The sequence below is a fragment of the Schistocerca gregaria genome, chromosome X, assembly GCF_023897955.1.
Source record: "Schistocerca gregaria isolate iqSchGreg1 chromosome X, iqSchGreg1.2, whole genome shotgun sequence".
In the NCBI taxonomy this organism is placed as follows: Eukaryota; Metazoa; Arthropoda; class Insecta; order Orthoptera; family Acrididae; genus Schistocerca; species Schistocerca gregaria.
This window is the reverse complement of record NC_064931.1, coordinates 587,345,705-587,372,478: the sequence shown is the minus strand read 5'-3', so window position 1 is coordinate 587,372,478 and position 26,774 is coordinate 587,345,705. Positions and strand designations below refer to the sequence as shown.

At 41.7% G+C, this 26,774-nt stretch overlaps 1 protein-coding gene across 1 annotated transcript in view; it reads left to right on the top strand.

Annotated features, from left to right (window-relative positions):
• The window catches only part of LOC126298231 (uncharacterized), a 641,644-nt gene that overhangs the window by 47,514 nt on the left and 567,356 nt on the right, over positions 1 to 26,774 (top strand). The window lies entirely within an intron of this gene.

Below are 26,774 nucleotides of genomic sequence, written 5' to 3'. Positions count from 1 at the left end.
GGACGTCTTAATACTTTAGTGGTCCACTGCCACTAAACAGAATGTTTTTCATAGTACGCATGTTATAAAATGGAATAACTCCAACAATGCAATTTACCTTCAGAAAATGTGATCAAGTATGGAGTCTGATCGGTCTGGCGTATGACGAAGGTAGTAAGACCGCATCATGTTGGCCGAAGTCTGACTCCACGTTCAGAAAATGTGATCACTAGATACTACTGTTCACTCTCAAAAATGCTCAGCGTCATGAAATTCCTCTTGACGACATCACAATAATCGCTACACTCAACATGCGCATTCGCATTCATGTCCGATGTGAGGATGGTTTTAGTCAAGCACCATCAAACGATCAGTTCCACAAAACGTTCCGCTACTTGTCACTGCGTAAATAACTTTTCTTCAGTATCATTTTGCCGTTGCCGTTCAGCCATTCACTGCATCTACGTACATACTTTTCATTAATTACGCTATCTCAGCTGGAAAAGAGTAGCAGATAAATCCGGCCATCGCTTAGCCAAAGGAATCATCATAACCTTTCTGTGAAATGATTTAACGAAATCACGGAATATTTAACTTACGGAAGTCTGGTGGTAATTTGAATCTTATTCAACCTGAATACGGGTCCACTACAACGATGTCCAAAATTCTCTACAACTGTTCCACAAATCAAAGAGAAAGCCTTCTGCACACACTAGCCACGCAAGGCAGTTTTGTCACGTAATCTATGGCTTATGGTCAGTAACACGGCTATGAAAACAGACTTACTTCACTTTTCTACCTCTACAACAGTTTTACGTCTACATTTGTACTCCGGCAACCAGCTTCCGGCTATGGCAGGGAGTGCGTAGTGTCCCAGAGTCATTTTGTACCCTTCCGATAAAACTCGTGGGTCTTACGTAGGGAGAAACATCTTCGTTGTGAGTATTACAGGAAACGTTTGTTGGAAATAATGCTGGAATGCGGTGTCACAAAATTTCTTGTACTATCTGCCATGATAGTTCGTTGAGCTGTTTAGTGAGGCTTTCACTCTATCTTCACAGATATAAAATGAACAAAGCACTTATTTTTTAAATGTTCTCTGTCTCTTCCGTTTATTAAGCTTGTATAAGCGCCCCAGTCGTGATAAATGGACAGTACTCAAGAACCAGTCGATCGGTGGGTTTGCAAATGACGTCCTTCATAGACGATCTGTCCATCAGGATTTTTCCTATAGCTCTCCGTGCCAGCAACTTGAATTCTGGGATTGTTCCACCTGTAACTACTCCGATTATGTATTTATTTATCTAGGACAACCGTAGCTAACTCCACAGACTTATCGCCAATAGTGTAAATAACTACCATCAAATGTTTTCTCCCATTTTCACGAACCTTTTTACATTTACTCATGTTCTGGTCAGCAGCCAGTCTCTATACCAGACACTGATCATCTAACAGATTTCACTGCATTTTATGAAATAACATCAGCCACTTCACCTCATTACATGCACCCGCTTCCTCTCCGAACAACCTTAGATCACCAAAGACGATATTTCCCATGTCTTTTGTGCAGAGTCGTCCATCCACCTTCTCTCAGAATAGCTTCATGCAACCTACGATTTATGGACGTACTACAAACATCGGTTACTTCTCTCAAATCACAGTAAGATGAGATGAGCGGATTTAACAGCAAGATGGCAACGGAAATCGCTAGCAACACTCTTAATTTCTTTTTCTTTTTCCTGGCATTATATTATATCTTCACGGGGTCGGCATATTGATCTGAATTTCGCGATTTCAGTATGAGAGGTTGGCTAATACCTTCCCTCTCGCCAGACCTTTCCTCCAGGGATAGAATTTTTTTTACCCCTTCTGTCTACGTCTAGCGTTATCCTGTATTAAAGTATGGGAACGTTTACGAAATGTTTGCAAATCGTGTAGCTTCAGAGGGACGTGAGTACCAGCCTAGTATTCACGTAGTCGGATGACGAAAACCGCCTGAAAACCACATCACACTACAGTCCATACTTATCGAGCGTAAGTGAACTCGTGGGTACTTGGTGTTTGTAATTATGGTGCGACGTCTCACTGTCGTTTCCATGAAATTTTTGTTTATTTGGCTCTAAAACATAACATTTGTATCGCGTCATAAGTTATGAAACTGGGCTGACATAGGAAGAGATACGTGATTCACGTTGCGTAAAACGTCGAGGCCGCAACTCGAATTTGTTCTGTTGTCCCTGAATGCGTATTTTATTGCTGCAGTTTGTTTTCACCCAAGATCTGGCATCTTATAGTACAGCGTCGTGTGTCACATTTTGATAGAATATCCATTCAATAACTGAAGGCCAATAACCAGTTCTAAACTGCTAGTTTTCCAAATTCCTAAATAAGTACTGAAATAAATAAAACTAGAATAGCGACAAAAACAGCACGCTTTTATTGTTAACATAAATTAGTGCTTAATGATGAAAGTAAGCAATAAAAATATAATAATAACGAATGCAAATAAGTGTTACTTGTAAACTATTAAGAAATTCAAGCGTAGTCTGCTGGTTTAGTTAGTGTCTAGGAGGAATGTCATCTCCATCACTACGTAGTCGACTAGTACCTTTTACTAGGACCTAAACCCTCCTGGCCTATTTCATCTGTTGTGAATGGATTTCCCGCATTGGTTTATGAACTATGTGAACTACATCTACTATTACATTTAAATTAACAGCAACATTAACAACCGTTACACATGTAGAATTAACTTCAATCTTCGAATGAAAACATTTCAGTTAGTGTGGTGTTCCCTTCACAATAAGCAATCTTCAGGCTGCCCAACAGTCGACGATGTTGACATTACTATAGATCAGTGGTTTCCATCCTAGGGGTGATTACCCCCTCAGGGGTAAAATGAAATTTCCTGAGGCGTAAAAACATAACGTTGCAGTTATGTTTCTGTCGCAAAGCTAAATAATCTTTAATGACTATTATTATTATTATCATCATTATTTCGCAAGACTGTAATACTGATTACATAACTTACCAACTATTAAAATTTATTCTAAAATAGTGGAGTTAACATGGGACACAGTGTGCTGAAGGTTATACCTTGTCAAACTAATTTATGTATAACATTTTCATCACATGGTCCACCTACTAAAAAAATGCTTTTTTCTTTGTACTATGCTTCACATATACAGAAATATCATACGAAAATGCGTTTTCAGAACTGTTGATAGCTCCCGGAATAGACAGGAAATTGCTTCATTATGCACTTCACGACAGGAAAGAACTAATTGACAGTACAAGAGCAACTGCACTGAGGTGTCAAAGTTATGGAATAGCGAAATGCAAATATACAGATGGCGATAGTATCGCGTACATAATGTATAAAAGGGCAGTGCATTGGCAGAGCTATCATCTGTACTCAGGTGATTCATCTGGAAAGGTTTCAGAAGTGATTAAGACCGCACATCGGGAATTAACAGACTTTGAAAGTGGAATGGAAATTAGTGGTAGACGCATGGGTCATTTCATTTCGGAAATCGTAAGGGAATTCAGTACTCCCAGATCCATCATGTTAAGAGTTTGCCTAGAACACCAAGTTACAGACATTACCTCTCACCACGGCCAACGCGGTGGCCGACGACCTTCACTTCACGACCGAATGTAGAGGCATTTGCGTAGAGTTTTCAGTGCTAACTGTAACGCAACGCTGCGTGAAATAACCGGAGAAATCAATGTGGGACGTACGACGTACGGATCCGTTACGACAGTACGGGGAAATTTGGCGTTAGTGGGCTATGGGAGCGGAAGACTGAAGCTAGTGCATTTGGGGGACATTGCCTGCAGCGCCTCTCCCCGACTCGCGACCATAACGGAAACCGTGGCCTGGTCAGATGAGCCCTGATTTCAGTCTGTAAGAGCTCTTGGTAGGGTTAGTGTGTGGCGCAGATCCCACGAAACCGTGGGCCCAGATTGTCAACAAGGCACTATGCAAGGTGGTGGCTCCATAATGGTGTGGGCTGTGTTTACGACAATGGACTGGTTCCAACTGAACTCACCATTGACTGGAAATGGTTATGTTCGGCTAGTTGGAGCCCATTTGCAGCCACTCATGGACTTCATGTTTCCAAAAAACCATGGGACTTCTATAGATGACAAGGCGTCATGTCACCGAGCCACATAGGTTCGCTATTGTTTTGAAGAACATTCTGGACAATTAGAGAGAATGAGTTGGCCACCCAGATCGCCCGACATGAGTCTTATCGAACGATTATGGGACGTAATCGTGACGTCAGTTCGTGCACTGAATACTACACCGGCAACACTTTCGCAACTATGTACGTTTATATAGACAATATGGCTCAATATCTGTGCAAGGGACTTCCAGCTTACTGGGTCCATACCACCTCGAACTGCTGCACTAAGGCAAAATAAGGTCCAACACGTTATGCGCTTTCCCCATGAGTTCTGTCACCTCAATGCATGTAATGGCTACTACACTGCAGTGGCACCTACTCAGTACTATTTTTACTATCATTATTGTTGTTATTATTAGTGGCAGTGGTCAGACATAAAGCATTCGCAGCTTCAAGACTTCCAATTTACGTCAGTTCAGAAATAAGGGGTCCTGCAATCAAGTGATATACAAACGACTAATGTAGTGCATAAAATCTAATTTGGTTCATTTTAAATGGGTATGCGGGGTGTAGGTGAAGCAAACGTCAGTAAGGAGAGGAGTGGTGCAGAGGACGGACGATTTGTAACAAGTATCAAATCTCAATTTGCATAGTTAACTTCCTGTTGTGAAAAGGAGTTGTTCCGAGGCACTGAGAACTGCTTCGTCATCATATTAAAAACATTGTTAAGAATAAGCAGTTCCAGTTCTTCCATTGATCTATAGTTCATGGTGAAAAATATCGTTTATCTTTCATTATTTTAAAAACGGAAGTGTTCAAAGAAATCGGTTTTTTATTCTTAAGTTTATTTAGGCCTTATACTGATGGTGGTGGAGTGGGGGGGGGGGGGGAGGGGGCGGAGGTGGGGGAGAGGAGGGAGTGTAGATTGGTTCTGACTAAACTCGAGGGTAATGGCCTCAAAAAGGTAGGGAACCACTGCTATAGATAGCATAGCAGCTGAGGGAGTTATCGATGGTTGTAACAATAGACGTAGCGTTGCGTGCCTACGGAGTATCGCCTCAGTTGTGTTACTGAATTCATGAGTTCCTATCAGAGAGGTCACAGTTCGTAGTAATGGGCGGAAAGTCATCGAGTAAAACAGAAGTAATATCCGGCGCTCCCAAAGGAAGTGTTATAGGCCCTCTATTGTTCCTGATCTACATTAAGGACATAGGAGACAAACTGAGTAGCCGTCTTAGATTATTTGCAGATGATGCTGTCATTTATCGTCTTGTAAAGTCATCAGATGATCAAAACGACTTGCAAAATGATTTATATAAGTTATCTGTATGGTGCGAAAAGTGCCAATTGACCCTGAATAATGAAAAGTGTGAAGTTATTCACATGAGTACTAAAAGAAATCAGCTAAATTTAGATTGCGAGGTAAGTCACTCAGATCTGAAGGCTATAAATTCAGCTAAATACTTAGGGATTACAATTACAAATAACATAAATTGGAACGATCACATAGATAATATTGTGGGTAGAACAAACCAAAGACTGCGATTCATTGGCAGAACACTTTGAAGGTGCAACAGGTCTCTTAAAGAGACTGCCTACACTACGCTTGTCCGCCCTATTCTGGAGTATTATAGTGCGGTGTGGAATCCGCATCGGGTGGGACTGACGGATGATATCGAAAAAGTACAAAGAAGGGCAGCTCGGAAGTAGGGGAGCTAGTGTCACAGCCATGGTACCTGAATTGGAGTGGCAATCATTAAAACAAAGGCGTTTTTCGCTGCGACCGGATTTTCTCATGAAATTTCAATCACCAGTTTTCTCCTCCGATTGCGAAAACATTCTGTTGGCACCTATCTACATAGGGAGAACTGATCATCACGATAAAATAAGGGAAATCAGGGCTCACACAGAAAAATTTAAGAGCTCGTTTTTCCCGCTTGCAGTTCGAGAGTGGAAACGTAGAGAGACAGCTTGAAGGTGGTTCATTGAACCCTCTGCCAGGCACTTTATTATGAATAGCAGAGTAATCACGTAGATGTAGATGTAGATGGTACACAGGGGGTGAAAGAAGGTGCCAGAGAGGTAGCACGAGCACTGTTGCAGGACACAATGTGCTATGTACAATCAGACTTGCTTCATCACTAGGTAGTTCACATGCACTATCGTTTAAAGACATGCTGAATCTTTTAAGTTCAGACCCGACAATCGGGCCTTGTGACTGACCAACACGTTGCACGAAGAAAAACTCAGAACGAAAGTATCTAGAGATGGAAAACACAGTGCTAATGGCATGCTGCTAAGAACCGGTCGCTAGATAACCCAACGAGAAAAGAGTCTAGAATGCCGTCGGTTCTACATCCTTTCGACATCGGACAGTAAAATATAATGTTATCGAGTTCCACAGTTGCTCTATCTTCTTTTTTCAGTAGTTTGTATGTAGAAGGTGTGGGAAAGAGCCATGTACACACAGAAAGTGAATCATGTCCTGAGTGGGAGAAACGTTATTCACTCTTTTCTATATTATTGATATATAAGGGGACGTATTAGGCTTGATGGTTCCTAGCATCTATTTCGCAGACCTGCTATCCAGCTTACAACTGGATTTTGTCTCAAATTCTACTGTTAGTGATTCTCATAATTTTTCTAGGTCATGCAGCGGGCAAATATTTGACAGTTGCATCGACAGCATACACCATAGGATTACCAGCAGTGAGTCGACGGGGGTGGCACGGAAAGCCACAGTTAGCCTTGTAGACACATCCATTTGTGCACGCCGCACGGCAGCTGACAGCAAAATTCATAATCACCTGCAACGGCAGCCTGAACGCACAGGTCTCCGGTCTGCCCATTGGCTGGTCCAAGGTTACATAACGGAAATTTGATATTTCATCAGACTCTAAATGAAACTAAGGTACAGAAATTCCTGAGATTATTCGTATTTTGATTAGAAATGAAAATCTCTGTTTACGGATAAATGTGTTCTCAAAGTAATAAATGCTATCTTAACGGTTTTAAGAAAAGAACAAGTTAAAAATAATGATTATTATATGCCTTCACGGAGCCTTAACACAGTCACTTTCTCCACTGACTTGAAAAAAGTCTACAACGTAGACAGACAGGTAAAATAATGATTCTTACATATCGTCAAGGAACCTAAACATACTCATTTCCTTCCCTGTCTTGAAAAGAGCGCATAACGTAGACAGACAGACAGACAGAATTCCTAAAACTAGAAGACGTAGGTATCTATATAAACAGCAGGCAATTAGTCGAAGAGACAAAACCTCAACAGTTAAATTTCTAGGAGGAGTTTCTGAACCTTTCAGAAGTAACACACGAGTTCAGCAGGTCGATGGAATGTTACCGATTCTCTTCAATTTGGTATTACACGAAGTCATGAGAAAGAGAAATACAGAACTAAGAGAGAAAAACATCGAAAGAATCGCCCTGGGTAATCCGGCTGATAAATCTCGTTTTTACTGACGATATTACAACAATTCCTAAAGATAAAACAGATGCAAAGATAAAGACAGATATATTTCACAAAATTTCAGCTAAAATCATATTACAAATATAATATGAGAAAACGGAATACATTAAACATAACAAAAGAGAAACATATATAGAAAAACAATTTGGAAAAATCAAAAGATATGATAAATTCAAGTATTTCGGAGCATGGGTTCAACAAAACAGGTTAGATAACACCACAATTAAAAAAAGATTAAAGAAAACGAAATTAACATACAAACTCACCAAAAACCTATATAATATAAGATCAGTTACGTTCCAGGCAAGATTTAGATAGTACAGAACGGTGTTTATACCGAAAGCAGTAAACGAATTTGAATGTCTTACACTGTATAAAATACATGACCAAAAAGAACTGGAAAATAAAGCCACGGGATGACTGCAAAGGACAGAAGGGATTTGGAAAGGCTTAACATCACAAAACTTACCATGGAGCACAGGAAAAATTTCAGGCAATTCTTACTGCAAAGTTTCCTTCCCAACAGCATAAACCACAACCTAGCAGAGCGATATCAAACGCTGCATGCCATCAGCCAACGCATGAAGATGTTCTGGGAAGATAAGAAGAAAAGATTGTATCACAATCTTAGTTTCTAAGCGAAACTGGCCAAATTCTGTAAGAAAAAAATTCTTTGCATAAGAGTTTGCTATGAGACTCACTGTCTCCTCGTTAAAGGCCTATGCTTCGAAAATACACCACATAATGTTTTGCAGAGGAAAATGTTGTCCCTGGTCACTTTACATCTGGTGTACATTAGGTCTTAGATTACTGCATACGAAATTAGTGAAAATATCGAAATACTTTTTAATGTTGGAAGAAGGACGATACCTCCGTCTGATGATGACTAAATGGGTTTTACGCACGTGCACTAAGATGATAGCACTAAGTAGTACTAATAGGGCAAAACAAATGATCACTGATTTGCTTGACCCACGGCAGAGTGTGAGGAAGATGCTCCTGGAAATGTCGTGTGGTTAGGGCCTCCCGTCGGGTAGACCGTTGGCCTGATGCAAGTCTTTAGAGCTGACGCCAATTCGGAGATTGGCATGTTGATGGGGATGAAAGGATGATGAGAAGGACAACACAACACCCAGTCCCTGAGCGGAGAAAACCTCCGACCCAGCCGGGAATCGAACCCGGGCCGTTAGGTATGGCATTCCGTTGCGCTGACTACCCAGCTTCCAGGGGCGGACAGGAAGACGCTGAAAGAACTAAAGAGACGCTGACTGTCCCGTGAAAGTCTAATTAGAAAGATTCTGAAATCAATATTAAGTGCTGAATCTAGAAATATAATACAGCTCTCTACGCATCGCTCCAATAGCAATCGCGAGGACAAGATTACACTAATTACAGAGGGCACAGAGGTGTTTCAGTTGTCGTTCTTCCCCCGCTCTTCCCGGCAACAGAACGGCGAAAAGCCCTAATAATTGCTACACGGAGCCTACCCCCAGCAGCCAGATACCTCATATTTCATAAACGATTCACCACAAGGACACGAGGTTCCTGGTAAATGATGGCTCAGCACACGAGTTCTTTTTTGTACCGTTCATACCGAAATCATATTTAAGCATTGAGATGTAGAAGCACTTTCAGTTTTTTGGCGGAAGAATGTACTATTTAAAGGTATGTGAGGATTCTTATGAAGACAAATACAGGTACGTAACACGTGGCAATGTTATGAAACATTTCGTAAAGTGAAAGCTGAAAACTTTTCCACACTACAGCTGCTGGAGTAAAGAAATTCAAATCAACATGTAATTCGAATACTACTTCAGTCCACACTGTGCCATGATTTCTCCTTCCGGTCCCTCATCGCTTGTGAGGTCCTGCCAGAATTACTGCGGGAAAAACCAAATATTATTAAAATAGGCCACACTTGTTGTAGGGAAAATTTTCCTAGTGAAACTATAGAAATGAGCTAGTTATGTAAAGTTTAAACAGAGGAAAATATCTAGTAACGTGAAAATAGGATACATATCCTACGTAAAAATGAAAACAAATGAAAATTTCGTCATAAGTCAAAAAGATCTCAAACAGAATCCCCTAACCTAGTTCCCTAATTACAAAAGTTTTGGAACCAACATTTAGTGCTTTCTAGATACTTTAGATCTGACGGCGGTGACATGCTTAGACTGTTTCGCCACAATCATCCGTTTTATGAATGTTGATATGTTTTCGGTGTTTCCACATTCAGTGCTTCAGGTTCCACTTCCGTCTGGAGTACTTTTTGAATATTTTCTCAATGGTCTGCACTTTGCAAGCAAGTATATCACATCATACTTTCAAATCACAACTCTTTCACTTAGCAATTTTAAGTCACAAGGATAGTATTTTAGCAATTTTTAAGTACTAGACTTGTGTCTCAGTTACTCTCTCCCTCCCAAAATATTACGAATTCGAATTCTTGTAATATCAAATTCATTATTTTGTTTCACCTTATAAATTAGTGGATTGATGGTTGCATCTAGGTCAAAGTTTCTTGGTTTGTAAATAAGAACAAATACATTATGTATAATTGTTTAAGAAATTACGAAGAATGGAAGCTATACGCACAAACTAATGACAAGCAGTTTCTCTTTCATCAATAAAATTATTTTTCTTTGCACCGTTGGTATTATTTACTTCAAGAAAAGTGAAACTTTCAGTCGTGCCTCTAGACAATTACCTTTGACACCGTTTTTGGTTCAAATGGCTCTGAGCACTATGGGACTTAACATTTGAGGTCATCAGTCCCCTAGCCTTACAACTACTTAAACTTAACTAACTTAAGGACATCACACACATCTATGCCCGAGCCAGGATTCGAACCTACGATCGTAGTAACAGCGCGGTTCCGGACTGAAGCACCTAGAACTTCTCGGCCACAGCGGCCGGCTACACCGTTTTTGTTGGCTACTTCAAAGCGGCTGTCCACGGCGGAGGTTCGAGTCCTCCCTCGGGCATGGGTGTGTGTCATTGTCCTCAGGATAATTTATGTTAAGTAGTGTGTAAGTTTAGGGACTGATGACCTCAGCAGTTAAGTCCCATAAGTTTTCACACACATTTTTTTGCTACTTCAAAATGTTTTACCTGAAATCGTTGCTCTTAGTTTCGTCCATAGTCTCTTAGCATCTCACAACCTTGTCTGCGTTTCTTCGTCCAGTGCCTATCACACCAAAGTGGAAACACTTCTGTCTCTTTGTCTTCCTCTCTCACTCTCAAAACAACCACAGACAGTAATACCTGTTCTGACACCATACGTTGTTAGCTGTGGGAATGAAGAAGCTGGAGAAAACGTATATACTCGTGCAATACTAAAATAGTAACACAATTAAGGTGGCATACAAAAATCATCAGAATGGCAAGAATACCTTTGGATATGCAAATGATTAGCATTTCAATGCAACCGCATACAAAAGGTAGAAGTAATGCTATTTACATTCTCTTTCTAAGGAAAGATTACGCACCTGGTTTCTCATTGAGCAATCGCTATCAAATGTTGTTTCTTTGCGAGAAGATCGTGTTATGCCACGTGTAAAAAGGAGAAACCTCTACGTAATGCTATGCAGAACCTCAACTGACACAAAAGTTCTCTCGTGGGGACCTGCTGGTCTGCAGTGCAGGTTCATGCAGACACGTCACCTAACTCCAGTCAGGAAATGGTCCTGTATACAGCAAGACAAGTATCCTCTTGCACGTCTGGAGCATCACAGACAGTTATCACGGCTACCGTTGTAGCGATTTCCCTGGATGCAGCAGCAGAGTGAGGTGCGCTGACTGTGACAAGGATAACAAAGGGCTGAAGAGTGGCACCATGTCGTCTGTCAGCAGAATTACGATTCTGCATACATCCTCATGATTGACGCAGTTGGTTATGAAGGTCCCGAAGAGAACGAACGTTGTCAGATTGCGTTTGTCTTCCTCATACTATCGTTTGTCATTCTCATACTGGCCGAGAACCTGGTGTGAAGTTATCGGATTCCTTTGGGTACACAAAACGATCACCTCTGCTTGGTGGATCCGGTGGTTTTGAAAGTAGACGTTACATTTATGAAGTGTTATGGCACTGTAGGTCTGTGCCCAGCATTAAAGGTCTCTATGACGTTTATATACTGTATTAATCCTTTCAGACCTGAAATGTTTCTGGAGGAAGAAAAATTTTTCCTTATGTGATAGAGGTCTCTGGTGATTTTTTAATGATTTTAGGAGCAATATTTATACAAAAATATGTACCCGTTTCCAAAACATACTTTGTTCACTTGACTTCACTTTAAGGACCAAAACAACTAATTATGAAACATTCTCTATTGTAATAAATAGTAAAATCATCACTCAATAATTTCCATGTGAAATAATACAACACTATTCAACTATATACTGGACTATAGCGAACCATGTATTCTGGTGGTCACGAGTTGCTGCGCACTGCTACATTGACTTGCTTATATTTTTATAGTGATGCACAACGGTTGGCAGCACTTGCGCGTGATGAAAAGGTTGAACATTTAAAAGTGTGTAGCTCAGGTTCACCCAGGGAAGAAATACTTTTGTTGCAGCTAACAGACTGTAAAATTTAATGTACACAATTGTTGCCAGAGGGTCTGAAAGGGTTAAACAAATGCTGCATACTGCAAGTTGCCCTTACTGTGCTGACCTACCTCGAAACAGAGGAGGTTTGACTACTTCCTGCCGCGCGGGATTAGCTGAGAGGTCTTATGCGCTGGAGTCATGGATTGTGCGGTTGGTCCTGGCGCAGGTTAGAGTCCTCCCTCGGTCATGTGTGTGTGTGTTTGTCCTTAGGCTAATTTAGGTTAAGTAGTGTGTAAGCTTAGGGACTGATGACCTTAGCAGTTAAGTCCCATAAGATTTCACACACATTTGAACATTTGGACTACTTCCTGTCCAGCACGTTCACGAGACTCGTCACCCTGGAAACCTCCGGTCTTTTGTGGCCAAAGACTAACATGAAATCACTTGTGAACCATTACGATTTATAATGTCTGCCATAGAGTTAAAGCAGCATTGAATGGCGTACCCATATCGGCCACCCAAGCTGTCTAACTCAATGTCCAGCCAGGTCAAATCCATTGTTTCTTCCACAGATGGCAGTTTTGTATACTAACGTTCGCAACATGTTGTAGTAGAAGTATTATGCAATCAGAAAACATTGTTCCAATGTTGACAACCAAAACTATGATGACGGAGTAAATTGCAAATTTAAAAGAATGGGCTCATATTGCCTGCCAAAAATATTATAAATATTGTGCTGTTCAATGGACAAAATGAACTCACACTGGGCGTCAAACTGTAGCAAATAAAACTACTGAAACAATAATTACATTTATTATTTTAATATACATTTATTATTTTAATATACTTTTAATTATTTTAATATGCATTTAATTATATTTGTTATGATGTTTGAATTATAAATACAAATTTCTCAGGTCTGCTGGAACTGGGCATAAGCAAGATTCAGTAATTGGGCATGTAGTGGGAAATTAACCATTTTATCTCACGACATGATGGAACTGACGCTGCATGAATGCGTAGGGAGCTGACGCATTGTTGTCTCGATCTTCAGGGAAACTGACAAGTTGATTGACAATCAGTGGCTTTTATCTCCACACCTTTGTGTATAGGGTTTACAGACGATGCTTAGAGCAGCTTAACCACGTTCCTTTCACCACCCCCTACTTAATCACTTTCCATTTTAGACCGCTGACACAGCATTAGTAATTTGGTTTAGCCTACGAGGTTTCTTCCGATCATATCAACCGCTCGCTGTATCCAGATGCTCATGCGATGTCTTTTGGCTGCAATAATGAAACCGCAGAAGCAGCGTCCAATTTATATTTGGAAGTGTAGGTTAGGTGGTGGGAACATGTGTTCCTACCAGCTTCATGTATTCGTACATAGGACCGAAAGGAAGACCATACTATATGGAACGAAACTGAAGTTTCACAGTATGACAATAGACATCAGTATGAGTACAAAAATAAGACTCAAATTCTGAAATTCTAATAGCAGACACAGTGACATGACTCCAGAAAGCAAAACCGGAAAGATCTATATGATTCACTTTGAATAAAAAAAAATCTATCATCCCAAAGAATCTCTGAATCACACATAGAATGAAGCTCAGAAAGCTCAGAATCTTCAGAATAAATCAATCTCCGAAGAGCCACTTGAAAGCTTCTGCTTGTTCTTCTTTCCCCACTTCTGTAATTCAGGGACCTGAATTTCCCATTGTACTGTCTTGCCATTGGTAGGCTCACTTTTTCAATGTCCCCTACTAAACGATCGACGCTGAGACACCAGCTTAGAGAGTGTCAGCCTCTTCGATCTAGCTTCGAGAAATATCTGGATGCCGGCTGGTGCGTAACATGTGCGCACTGGTTAGCACACTGTACGCACATTTTGGAGAACGGTGATTGAAATTCCCGTCAGGCCATCCAGACTTAAGTTCAGCCTTTGCTTACAAGTTTCTTTGCAGCTTATCAGATTTTCGTGAGAAGTGGCTGTGAATGTGTCCTTTCTCTGCATTCCCTTGTCGCCAAGAAGGCTATAGCTTATCAAAAAGTGACTTTCTTTGTATGAGGATGGCCTCTAATTCCCTCTCTCCGAAACGCCTCCCGTCCACGGGAAATTGATGACGTTCCTCAGCTGTCAGTCAAACTTTAAGCGTGACTTCCCTTCCAGAATGAACGAAACAACTCCTGTAAACCTCACCTGTCCATTTTCTGTGGCTTTGGGGACAAGGTACGGCTTGGCTGTAACTCTACTGTTTAGAATATCGGGCCGGAAAGGAGTACAAAGTATACGCACAATTCACGATCAAATTAAATCATGTTTTCTTCCTATACTGAACTGACAAACTGGTAAACCTGCCTAATATCGTATAGGGCCCACGCGAGCACGCAGAAGTGCCGCAACACGACGTGGCAAGAACTCGGCTAACGTCTGAAGTAGTGCTGGAGGGAGCTGACACATCGAATCCTGCAGGGCTGTCCATAACCACGTAAGAGTGCGATGGGGTAGAGATCTCTTCTGATCAGCACGTTGCAAGGCATCCCAAATATGCTCAATAATGTTCATGCCTGGGGAGTCTGGTGGCCAGCGGAAGTGTTTAAACTCAAAAGAGCGCTCCTGAAGCCAGTCTGTGGCAATTATAGATGTGTGAGGCGTCGCACTGTCCTGCTGGAATTGGCCATGTCCGTCGGAATGCACAATGGCTATGAATGTATGCAGGTGATCAGACAGGATACTTACTTATGTGTCACCTGTCAGAGTCGTATCTAGACGTATCAGGGGTCCCATATCACACCAAGTGCACACGCTCCATACCATTACAGAGCCTCCCACAGCTTGAACAGTTCCCTGCTGACATGCAGGGTCCATGGATTCATGAGTTTGTCTCCATTCCCGTACACATCCTTCCACTCGATACAGTTTGAAGCGAGACTCGTTCCCTGTCATCAACAGTCCAATGTCGGTGTTGACGGGCCCACGCAAGGCGTAATTCTTTGTGCCGTGGAGTCATGAAGGGTACACGAGTGGGCCTTCGGCTCCAAAAGCTCATATCGATGACGTTTCGTTCAATGGTTCGTACTCTGACACGTGTTGATGGTCCAGCATTGAAGTCTGCAACAATCTGCGGAAGGGTTGCACATTTGCCATGTTGAAAGATTGTTTTCAGTCGTCCTTGGTCCCGTTCTTGCAGGATCTTTTTCCGGCCGCAATGGTGTCGAGATTTGATGTTTTACCGAATTTCTGATATTCACGGTACACTCGCGAGAAATGGTCGTAGGGGAAAATCCCCACTTCATTGCTACCTCGGAGATGCTGTGTCTCATCGCTCGTGCGCCGACTATAACATCACGTTCAAACTCAATTAAATCTTGATAACCAGCCATTATAGCAGCAGCAGCAGTAACCGATCGAACAACTGCGCCAGACACTTGTCTCACATATGCATTGCCGACCGCAGCGCAGTATTGTGTCTGTTTAAGTATCTCTGTATTTAAGTACTCATGCCTAAACCAGTTTCTTTGGCGTTCCAATGTATTAAACTGCATATACATGATATGCAGATGTGCGTTAATTGCTTCACTTCCTGGTTGCAGTTTCACATGCCATACAACTAGCCACATGAGTTGTCATATAAATGTGTGCGCTATTCAGTCCTTCTCTAGGACTTGATTACTGTACGACAAACGCACAAAGATACAGTCAGAACCACAATACCAAAATTCTCTTACATGGACTGTTTCAGACACATTAATATATATCAGGGGTTTCTGTGTTGTCTTGAAATCCAATCTTTTCTCAGTTATCTCGAAGATCCATTGTCTTACTGACATTCATGAGTATAACAAGATCTCGAACTTAAAAATCGTTGCGACTCTGAAGGCATCGGTATCATTAAAATACCGGTGGGATAATTAATAGAAACCTCTAGCGCTTCCAGGGCGTGGTCCTAAAGTGAGCTATATACCTGTGTCTCAGCCACTGAGTAGCTTTCTAGACAAACCACTCCACGCCGGCTTTATATGATAGTAGATGAGTGTTGGCTGTAAAATGTGTTACATTGAGACGTTTAGAATCTTTAATGTAACCTCTCGAGCAATGCTAGCAGTATACACAAATGCTCGTACTATGTACGGAATGAATACGGTTGTCTGCCTCAAGAATATGGATTACGGCGCTACACGAATTACACATGGAAATGGAGAGTTTTTGAATATACGTAGTGCGTACGACTGGAAACTTCGTTCAAATATGTCATAGGTATTTCATACGAAGTATGACGTAGGTGCCGTAGAGCTGTGAACCATCACCGAAACTGTATAATTATCTGATGTAAAAGCAAGTGTGACTGCAGAATTTGAAATCTTACTTTTTTATGTGAAAAAGAGAAAGGTGTTCACAGAACAAAAGAATAGAATGCGTTCACAAAACTTCTTCAGCGTGATTTGAGATCTTTCACATACGTGTTTGCTAGTCATCAACAGTTTGTCTGTATCAGCACGACTAGATTCCGCTTTTGTGGACTTGCAGCTATTTCGATTATGCACACAATGGAAGACTCTGCGCCCTCTTATTAGTGGTTTTTCCTCTAGGTAACGAGAGCAGAAAGGCCGATAGCAGGAGAAAAATATCTGGAGGCGAGAAACTTGCGAGAATTTGGTAAGTTGAAGCTGTTTTGAAGAGGTAAATCACAGAGTAATCCCTGGTACAAGGGCAAGCTCATTTCGACATGAATTATGTATGGCGCCGTAGATTTTTGATGCACATAAAATAAAACATTGCGGAAGCAGCAGTTGACCATAAATTGTGGGATTATTACATCGTCCCGTCCAGACAGCGGGAGGCCGTGCGGATTTTCGCCTTAATAAGTCCTCTGCCTGCTGGAAGGCCCTTGACACAACGGACTTAGGCCCTTTGCGAGCAGACCACACTCCTGAAATCTGGTAAATCTGTCTGCGAACCTGGAGTTGTTGAAAACTTAGACAAAGTGAGAAATTATCGGACACGGACCTCCATTAAACTGTATTATGCACTGCAGAAGTCGCGTCGATATATGATGATTGCCCGACATTTAATATTAGAAACATTTGCATTAGAACTATGAGTACCCGGAATTTAATATTAGTAATATAAGAACTAAAATTCAATCTAAAAATTTTGAATATATTCAGTACAAGATTTGTGCATAAGGCATCTTTGCAATAGCGGCAGGACGTTTAGGTAATTATGTAGGTTCTCCTCAGAATTTGTCCTTACCACTAATTGGAAACGTTTTCGCAGTTATTTCTTGCTTCAAAATAGTTTAGTCTTTCAGAATCTGGATTTTGGAATTATTTGATGTTATAAAAAATATTGTTCGCTGGAATTACACTCCTGGAAATTGAAATAAGAACACCGTGAATTCATTGTCCCAGGAAGGGGAAACTTTATTGACACATTCCTGGGGTCAGATACATCACATGATCACACTGACAGAACCACAGGCACATAGACACAGGCAACAGAGCATGCACAATGTCGGCACTAGTACAGTGTATATCCACCTTTCACAGCAATGCAGGCTACTATTCTCCCATGGAGACGATTGTAGAGATGCTGGATGTAGTCCTGTGGAATGGCTTGCCATGCCATTTCCACCTGGCACCTCAGTTGGACCAGCGTTCGTGCTGGACGTGCAGACAGCGTGAGACAACGCTTCACCCAGTCCCAAACATGCTCAATGGGGGACAGATCCGGAGATCCTGCTGGCCAGGGTAGTTGACATACACCTTCTAGAGCACGTTGGGTGGCACGGGATACATGCGGACGTGCATTGTCCTGTTGGAACAGCAAGTTCCCTTGCCGGTCTAGGAATGGTAGAACGATGGGTTCGATGACGGTTTGGATGTACCGTGCACTATTCAGTGTCCCCTCGACGATCACCAGAGGTGTACGGCCAGTGTAGGAGATCGCTCCCCACACCATGATGCCGGGTGTTGGCCCTGTGTGCCTCGGTCGTATGCAGTCCTGATTGTGGCGCTCACCTGCACGGCGCCAAACACGCATACGACCATCATTGGCACCAAGGCAGAAGCGACTCTCATCGCTGAAGATGACACGTCTCCATTCGTCCCTCCATTCACGCCTGTCGCGACACCACTGGAGGCGGGCTGCACGATGTTGGGGCGTGAGCGGAAGACGGCCTAACGGTGTGCGGGACCGTAGCCCAGCTTCATGGAGACAGTTGCGAATGGTCCTCGCCGATACCCGAGGAGCAACAGTGTCCCTAATTTGCTGGGAAGTGGCGGTGCGGTCCCCTACGGCACTGCGTAGGATCCTACGGTCTTGGCGTGCATCCGTGCGTCACTGCGGTCCGGCCCCAGGTCGACGGGCACATGCACCTTTCGCCGACCACTGGCGACAACATTGATGTACTGTGGAGACCTCACGCCCCACGTGTTGAGCAATTCAGCGGTACGTCCACCCGGCCTCCCGCATGCCCACTATACGCCCTCACTCAAAATCCGTCAACTGCACATACGGTTCACGTCCACGCTGTCGCGGCATGCTACCAGTGTTAAAGACTGCGATGGAGCTCCGTATGCCACGGCAAACTGGCTGACACTGACGGCGGCGGTGCACAAATGTTGCGCAAATAGCGCCATTCGACGGCCAACACCGGGGTTCCTGGTGTGTCCGCTGTACCGTGCGTGTGATCATTGCTTGTACAGCCCTCTCGCAGTGTCCGGAGCAAGTATGGTGGGTCTGACACACCGGTGTCAATGTGTTCTTTTTTCCATTTCCAGGAGTGTATTTCATGTTTTCCATTCTGGCTGTATCCTGAAGGTGGAGCGAAACCCACATGGGAATATCGTGTAGCTTACACTACGTAATATTGACAGCACTAAGAGTATAAAAGGAACTCCCTTAAGTACTCTGAGGTGATGGTTAGGTTGAACCCTAGATTTGCTTCAGCTGAGTCATGTAACTCACAAATACGCCTGTTAGCGTTACTGTGTGGTGAGAACCCTGTGAAACTCGCTGTGATCTTCCACTTGCTTTAGAAAATGGTGGAGAATCCACAATGGACATAAAACTTAACCAAAAACTCTTCTCATTCGTCAGTTAAAAATGCCTAAGGTTATAGGATAGTCCGTAATTCCACCTTCTGCAACGTAGAGCAAAAAATAAGCCCATACGGGGATGTGTAGGGAATACGAAAAATGCAACCTCATGTAGAGACGTTAATGATATCCCTACTGTGCAAGCCGGCCGGAGTGGCCGAGAGGTTCTAGGAGCTACGGTCTGGATCTGCGTGACCGCTACGGTCGCAGGTTCGAGTCCTGCCTCGGGTATGGATGTGTGTGATGTCCTTAGGTTAGTTAGGTTTAAGTAGTTCTAAGTTCTGGGAGACTGATGACCTCAGAAGTTAAGTCCCATAGTGCTCAGAGCCATTTGAACTTACTGTGCAATTAAGGTGTTCACTGCATCATATTCTAAAACATTAATGAACACAAAAGTTTGCTCCCATGTGACAGTAAAAGATTGTGGTTGAAGAATGACAACCCCATGATTATATCATTTGGAGATATAGAACAATATTTTTCAAAAGTTGAATAGGCTAAAACTCGTTGTGATTCTGAAGTTGTTAGGGATAAATTACAATAAATTACACAGAGTGAGAGGTTATCTAAAACTTCTATAGAAATTAAACTGCCGTTATAACAGTCGAAGGACATGGAAAGGAATCAGTGGTTGAATATAGAGGGATAAAGGGTTGTAGCCTATACCGTATGTTATTCAATGAGTACATTAAGTAAAGAGCAAAGGAAACTGGATACATTTGGAAGGGGAATTAAAATTCAAGCAGAAGAAACAGAAGTTTTAAAGTCTTTCGAGGGCAAGGTACTTGGAGGATCGGTTGAACGAATCAGATAGTATCTTGCAAAGAGGTTATAAAATAAACATAAATTAAATTAGAAGTGGAGAAAACTGAAACCAGTGAGGGAGGTAAGTAAAAAAGTGGTCAACCTACAAATAAATCATCGAACATTTGCCGACGACCTAGCTAATTTTTTCACTCTCAATGCACACAACAGCTAGACAGATAGAATTTCTGGAAGAACAAACTGGAAAAGCGGGCTTATCAGTTTCCTTCGACAAAACCAAATCTATGGCGAAAATTAAGACAACCCCCAATATAACGAAAATTAAATATGGGAAAGTTGAGGGAACTAACAAATTCAGGTATCTCAGAGAAGTAACTCAACAAGACATTTCGCAGAACGACGCCAATAAAGCAAGAGTTAATAAAATTAATACAGCGTACTATCCCAATAAGATTGTATATAAAATAAGAAATCAGTATCCCTCAGTCCTACTCCTACGCACTCCTCTATACTAACTCCCCCAAAGACACTTTATAAAGCAGGGTGTTTAACTATAAACAAAAATGCGGGTTTTGGAAGCAGTGGAAGTCACATAAAGAAAAATACTAATCAAAATTTTGGAACCAGGCGAAGAGAAAGCACAATACAGAAGACGTCATAATTGTGAACTTTATACAAATATTGAAAAATACTACAGACGTGATTAGGAAAGGAAGAATAGCTTTATATGGCCATCTCCATAGGATCGGTCACAACAGCCTGTCAAAAAGACTGTTTACTTACTTCAGTAAATTAAAAAAAAAACACAAGGCACAATGAAACTGGGAGGCACATACACGAACTCCAAAAAACTCCACGATATTGAGGGACGACTGCTACTCATAAATAACGGTGAAACAGTTGAAATAAACGAAGTCCATTTCACTCATGTGTAAATCAAGGAAAAGTGATTTTAACTTAAATTAGATGCTGGGAAAAATAGATTATGAACGAAGATGCTGAAAGTGGTAGATGCATTTTGCTGTTTAGGCAGGAAATTAACTGAGTATGGCAGAGATAAAAAGGATATGAAATGCAGATCGGAAATAGCAAAAATAATTTTTTGAAGACTAGTAATATGCTAACGTCGAATATAAAAATGGTTCAAATGGCTCTGAGCACTATGGGACTTAACATCTTAGGTCATCAGTCCCCTAGAACTTAGAACTACTTAAACCTAACTAACCTAAGCACATCACACAACACCCAGCCATCACGAGGCAGAGAAAATCCCTGACCCCGTCGGGAATCGAACCCGGACGTGGGAAGCGAGAACGCTACCGCACGACCACGAGATGCGGGCAACATCGAATATAAACTTAAATTTGAGGTAGTCTCTTCTGAAAGTTTTTGTTTGGAGTGTAGTCTGATACGGAAGTGAAATGTGGATGATAAACACTATAAATATTCAACGAGAAGATCGAGTAAGTAATGCAGGTTGACTCAACAGAATTTGGGAAAAAACTAGTTTTATTCACAATTTGATTAAAAGAAGGGATGTAATTTATATGAGACACCGTAAGGCATCAGGGACTAGATGCTTTTGGTAGTGGAGGGAAGTATGTGCACGTGGATCATAGTAAAAGCTAAATGGCTGAGTGTAGTGAGAAGATTCAAACGAATGCAGAATGCATTAATCATGCAGCGTGTCAGGTAACGTCTCCTCTTGAGCACGGATGCTCTTTTTATTGTTTTGATGTTCAGCAGTTCTAATGGCATTGTGTTAACAGTATTACCATATAATATAACAAGGCATAATACATAAACAATATCTGAACTTTTACATTGTGATGATGGTTAATAATTGAAACCGGTAGTGATAATAAAGGTCATATAGATAGCTGCACGTCACGCATTTCATAGTATACTTCCTGGTAATTACTCTGTATCATTCTGCTGAAATGCCTTGCGCCACTGTCAGTTCCACATACTTTTCGTTACCGACCATCTAATAAATGATTGTGCACTTCTTCCAAGTTATCTTCTTTTTTTGCTGTTTTACGACGTTGTACATGTAGATTACCTTCAGTAGACAATTTGCTTACTGCTGTAAATGAAAGAGACTCTTTATAAGGTTTCACCAACTTTAGATGACTTTTTGTAAACTCTAAAGGGGTAAAAGAAACATTTTTATTAATAATTTTAAACATGATATGTATCGAACTCAAGCAGGTGCTATATCTTGGTTCTAAAAAATCGTCTCAATTGCATTTGTTTAGTGTTGTTAGCGTTTTCTGTCAATAAACCACCATCAGGCAAATTTGGGGCAGGGCGACGTGCGCATAGCCATATCTACATACATGTTGTAACTGACAATTCGAACGTTTTTACAGCACAAGTTTTATTTACGTGAGTCTACATGAAAATGACTGAATAACAACGAAAAGTCACAATCATAAAGCCTACTAGAGGCAACAAAAGATAACTTCTAAGTTTCCCACAAGAGTCCGTTGTAACACACATACACTTAATTCCAAGTCCTATTCCGATGGCGAAGACGTAGTCTTCCGTGCAGACGTCCATGAGGTCGGTATTCGGCGTGAACTGACGTCCGGTGCTGGTTCTAGCCCTTAGATAATACTGGTCAGCCAATCAGATGTTGGTTTAGTAATACTTCCTGCAGGTCATCTCGAACTCCCTCTGAAGGAAGCAGCACGCAGAACGTCTGTTTACAAAACAACCGATGTTTATCATTGTTTACGCCTTTAGGCAGAGGCAACCTTGGTCCTGTGTAGTGTTAGATGTGTTGCCGGCCCGCAGGGGCTACCTTCGCGACGGCGTAGCAATATACATCTATCCTATGCTGTGCTCCTTCCCGTTCCACTCTCGTCTCGAGTGCGCGACGATAAATTGCTTATATGCAAGCCGCAATTAGTCTAACCTTGTCTTCGCGATTCCTATGAGGACAATACATGTAGTGTTCTAGTAATTCCTAAATTCATTTCTTAAATTTTGTCCCAGAAAACATTAATGTAGGCTTTCATGGGATAGTTTGCGTCTAGCTTCAACAGTCTGCCAGTTAAGGCCTTTCAGGATCTTCATGACAATCTCCCATGAGTCAAACAAAACCCTGACCATTCAATATCTACTCTTCAATATCTACTGTTAGTCCTATCTGGTACTGATCCCGCACACTTAAGCAATATTCCAGGATGGGTAACACGAGTGTTTTGTATTCAGTCTACTTTGTAGACTGACTGTATATCACTACTATACTACCAGTAAACCATAGTCTGCCACCTGCGTAGTGACAACTGGGCCGTTCTATTTTATATCCCTACATTTTATAACACCGAGGTTTTGTATGATTGACCGATTCCAACAAACTAGTCATAGTACACCACTTTTTTCGGTTTTTTAAGAGCGAAATTTTACATCTCTGGACATTTAAAGCATGTAGCCAGTCTTTCCTCCACTTTAAAATCTTATCGAGATCTGACTGAACGTTTGTGCAAGCTGTATTTCATTACCATTAACTACATCATCTACGAAAAACCTGAAGTTCTTATTGATTTTGTCTGCAAGGTCATTAATATACATACATCATGTACAGAAAGGGTCCCAACACACTTCCCTGCAACACACCATAAATTAAGAGGGTGAGTCAAATGAAAACCTTAAATTTGTAATAACAAATCGAAATTTCGCGCCGTTATCCTGTAAGTTGGTAAGCGTGCTACAAACAGCGTGCAGAATGGCCTGTATGTACCGTCGCAGTATCAGTATAAAGATGGCCACCCCACTTGCTACTTGACCCGCATCTCGTGGTCGTGCGGTAGCGTTCTCGCTTCCCACGCCCGCGTTCCCGGGTTCGATTCCCGGCGGGGTCAGGGATTTTCTCTGCTGCGTGATGGCTGGGTGTTCTGTGATGTCCTTAGGTTAGTTAGGTTTAAGTAGTTCTAAGTTCTAGGGGACTGATGACCATAGATGTTAAGTCCCATAGTGCTCAGAGCCATTTGAACTTGCGACTTGCAACAGAGAAGAACAGCGTTCTGATTTTTTTGTTTTTGGGCAGTGAAGATGTGAAACCTATATAAATTCATTGACGAATGAAGATTCAGTACGGTGATGCATGATTGTCACTGCAGCAAGTCTACGAATGTAGTAGGAATTTCGCAAATGGTGTGACTTTAGTTGTAGATGCTCCTCGTCCAGGTCAGACACAACGAGTTGTGACTCCACAGAACATTGCAACAGTTGAAGCCATAGAGAAGAAAAACCGCCGAGTGACACTGAATGACATTGTAGCATGTTTACAGATTCCGTTCTGTTAAAGAGGTACGCCACTCAGTGCATGAGTGGTTGCGCGGACTACCAAAAGAATTTTTTTCTAAAGGGATTTATGCACTTTGTATGCGGTACAGGACTTGCATTGAGGTTGGGGAAGATTATGTCGAAAGGTGACACAGCTTTGTACCACTTCTGCACAATAAATAGTATTTAAAAAAATATTTAAGGTTTTCATTTGACTCACCCTCGAACTTCATCTGTCGATGTGTCTATTAAAGATAGCGCACTGTGTTCCTCCCGCCAAGAAACCCTCAATCCGGTCTCAAATTTCGCTTGATACACCATATGCTAGTACTTTCGATAATATGTGAATGTATGGTACTGAGTCAAATGCTTTTCGGAAGTCATGAAACACTGGATTTACCTGAGATCCACGACTTTCAGGATGTTGTGGATAAAAAGCACGAGTTGGATTTCACGTGTTGAATGTTTTCGGAATCCATGGTAACTAAAAGTTTCAAGTTCCTCATTTGAATATGACACTGCTGTCTCTTTGTCTAGTTTACTGAACATATTAAACTCTCTATTTGTTTTAGTTGCCCTTTATACTTTGGTAACATTTGTTGCTACAACTGCCTCATAGCGATCTTTACTTAGCCACAGCCAGACAGGAAGCGCTAACAACCTCGGTACTTTCCGGGATCATATGGCGGTAAGCGTGTGGGTGGAGTTTACAATGTTTCCCCCACTTGACCCCACACACCGACGGTTCCCCAGGCATTCCTGGACTGTGGAATTGTTAGTGTCAAAATCACACGTGCTTGTGTAGGCTTTGAATAATGAATATATAATATATGATTTGCTAGATTTATTGTGTTTTGAAGATTTATCGTCTAACAGCAGTCATCTTTTAACGAAGAAAAACAATAAAGAAAGCATTTACTGCTGAAAGTATTGTTATAGTACTTGTAGTGGTCCAACAGTTGTACGCGTTGCTGATATTTCTGAATATTTGCGCGAAAGCACTTTGATTATACGTTTCTGAATAACGCTTATTTCATCTTACCGATGCCGTTTTGTAAGAATGAAAAAGGGAAAACTAATTACATAAGTTACCAGGAATTTCCGGTTGGTAATTATCCAAAAAATACGTAGTTAGGAGTGATTTCTCGAGAAAACTTTACGCCAAATACGCTCTCAAATTCACAAGTAGTTGCAGGAAACATTTTACCTGGAAATCTGGTTCCAAGAGAAAAATTTAGAAAACATATAGCATTCCAAGCAGATTTCCAAATCATCCTCTCCATAAAGCAGCCTCCTAATAATCCCGTGTCTGGTAAACGTAAAACAAGTGCAAGCCTTACGGAAAAAGCCCGCACAAATGTTCCATTAAACGCATTCGCAGAAGTTGGAGCTCAAACAGAAGATAGTAATAAGCATCCCTGGCGTTAAGAAGCAACTGAAAGAGTTGAAAACAAATAAGTGCCGGGCCCGGATAAAATCCCAATTCGGTTTTATAAAGAGTACTCTCCGTCATTGGCCCCTTACTTAGTTTGGAATTATCGCGAATCTCGCGAACAGCGCTAAGTGTCAAACGACTGGAAAAAAGCACAGGTGACGGATCCGCTAAATTACAGACCAATATCGGTTTGTTGCAGAATTCTAGAGCATGTTCATAGTAAGAGTATAACAAATTTCCTAGAGATCGGAAAGCTCATGTCTACGAATCAGCACGGTTTTAGAAAGTATCGCTAGTGCGAAACCCAGCTTTCTCTTTTCTCTCACGAGACACTGCGAACTATGGATGAAGGGCAACAGGCAGATTCCATATTTCTAGATTTTCGAAAAGCAATCGACACGGCACCCCACTTCAGACTGTTAATGAAGGTACCTGCATGCGGAATAGTCTCCCAGATATGTGACTGGTTTGAAGACTTCTTAAGTAATACAACCTAGCATGTTGTCCTCGACGGCGAGGGTTCATCGGAGACAGCGGTTACATCAGGTGTATCCCAGGGACGTGTGGTAGGACAGTTGCTATTTTTTGTACGTATAAATGATATGGAAGTTAGGGTAGGCAGCAATCTGCAGTTTTTCGCTGATGATGCTGTGGTGTATAGGAAGACGTAGAAGATAAATGACTGTAGGTTGATACAAGAAGACCTAGGCAAATTTCTTGTTAGTGTGATGAATGGCATCTGGCTCTTAATGTAGAAAAATGTATGTTAATGCGGATGAGTAGGAAAAACAAATCTGTAATGCTCTGATACGGCATTAGTAGTGTCCTGCTTGACACAGTAGGGTCGTTTAAATATCTGGGCGTAATGTTGCGAAGCGATATAAAACTGAACGAGCAAGTGATGATTTCAGTAGGAAAGGCGAATGGTCGACTTCGGTTCATCTGTAAAGGAGACCACATGTAGGACGCTAATGCGACCCGTTCTTGAGCAGGGCTCGAGCGCTTGGGATCCATACCAGGTCGGATTG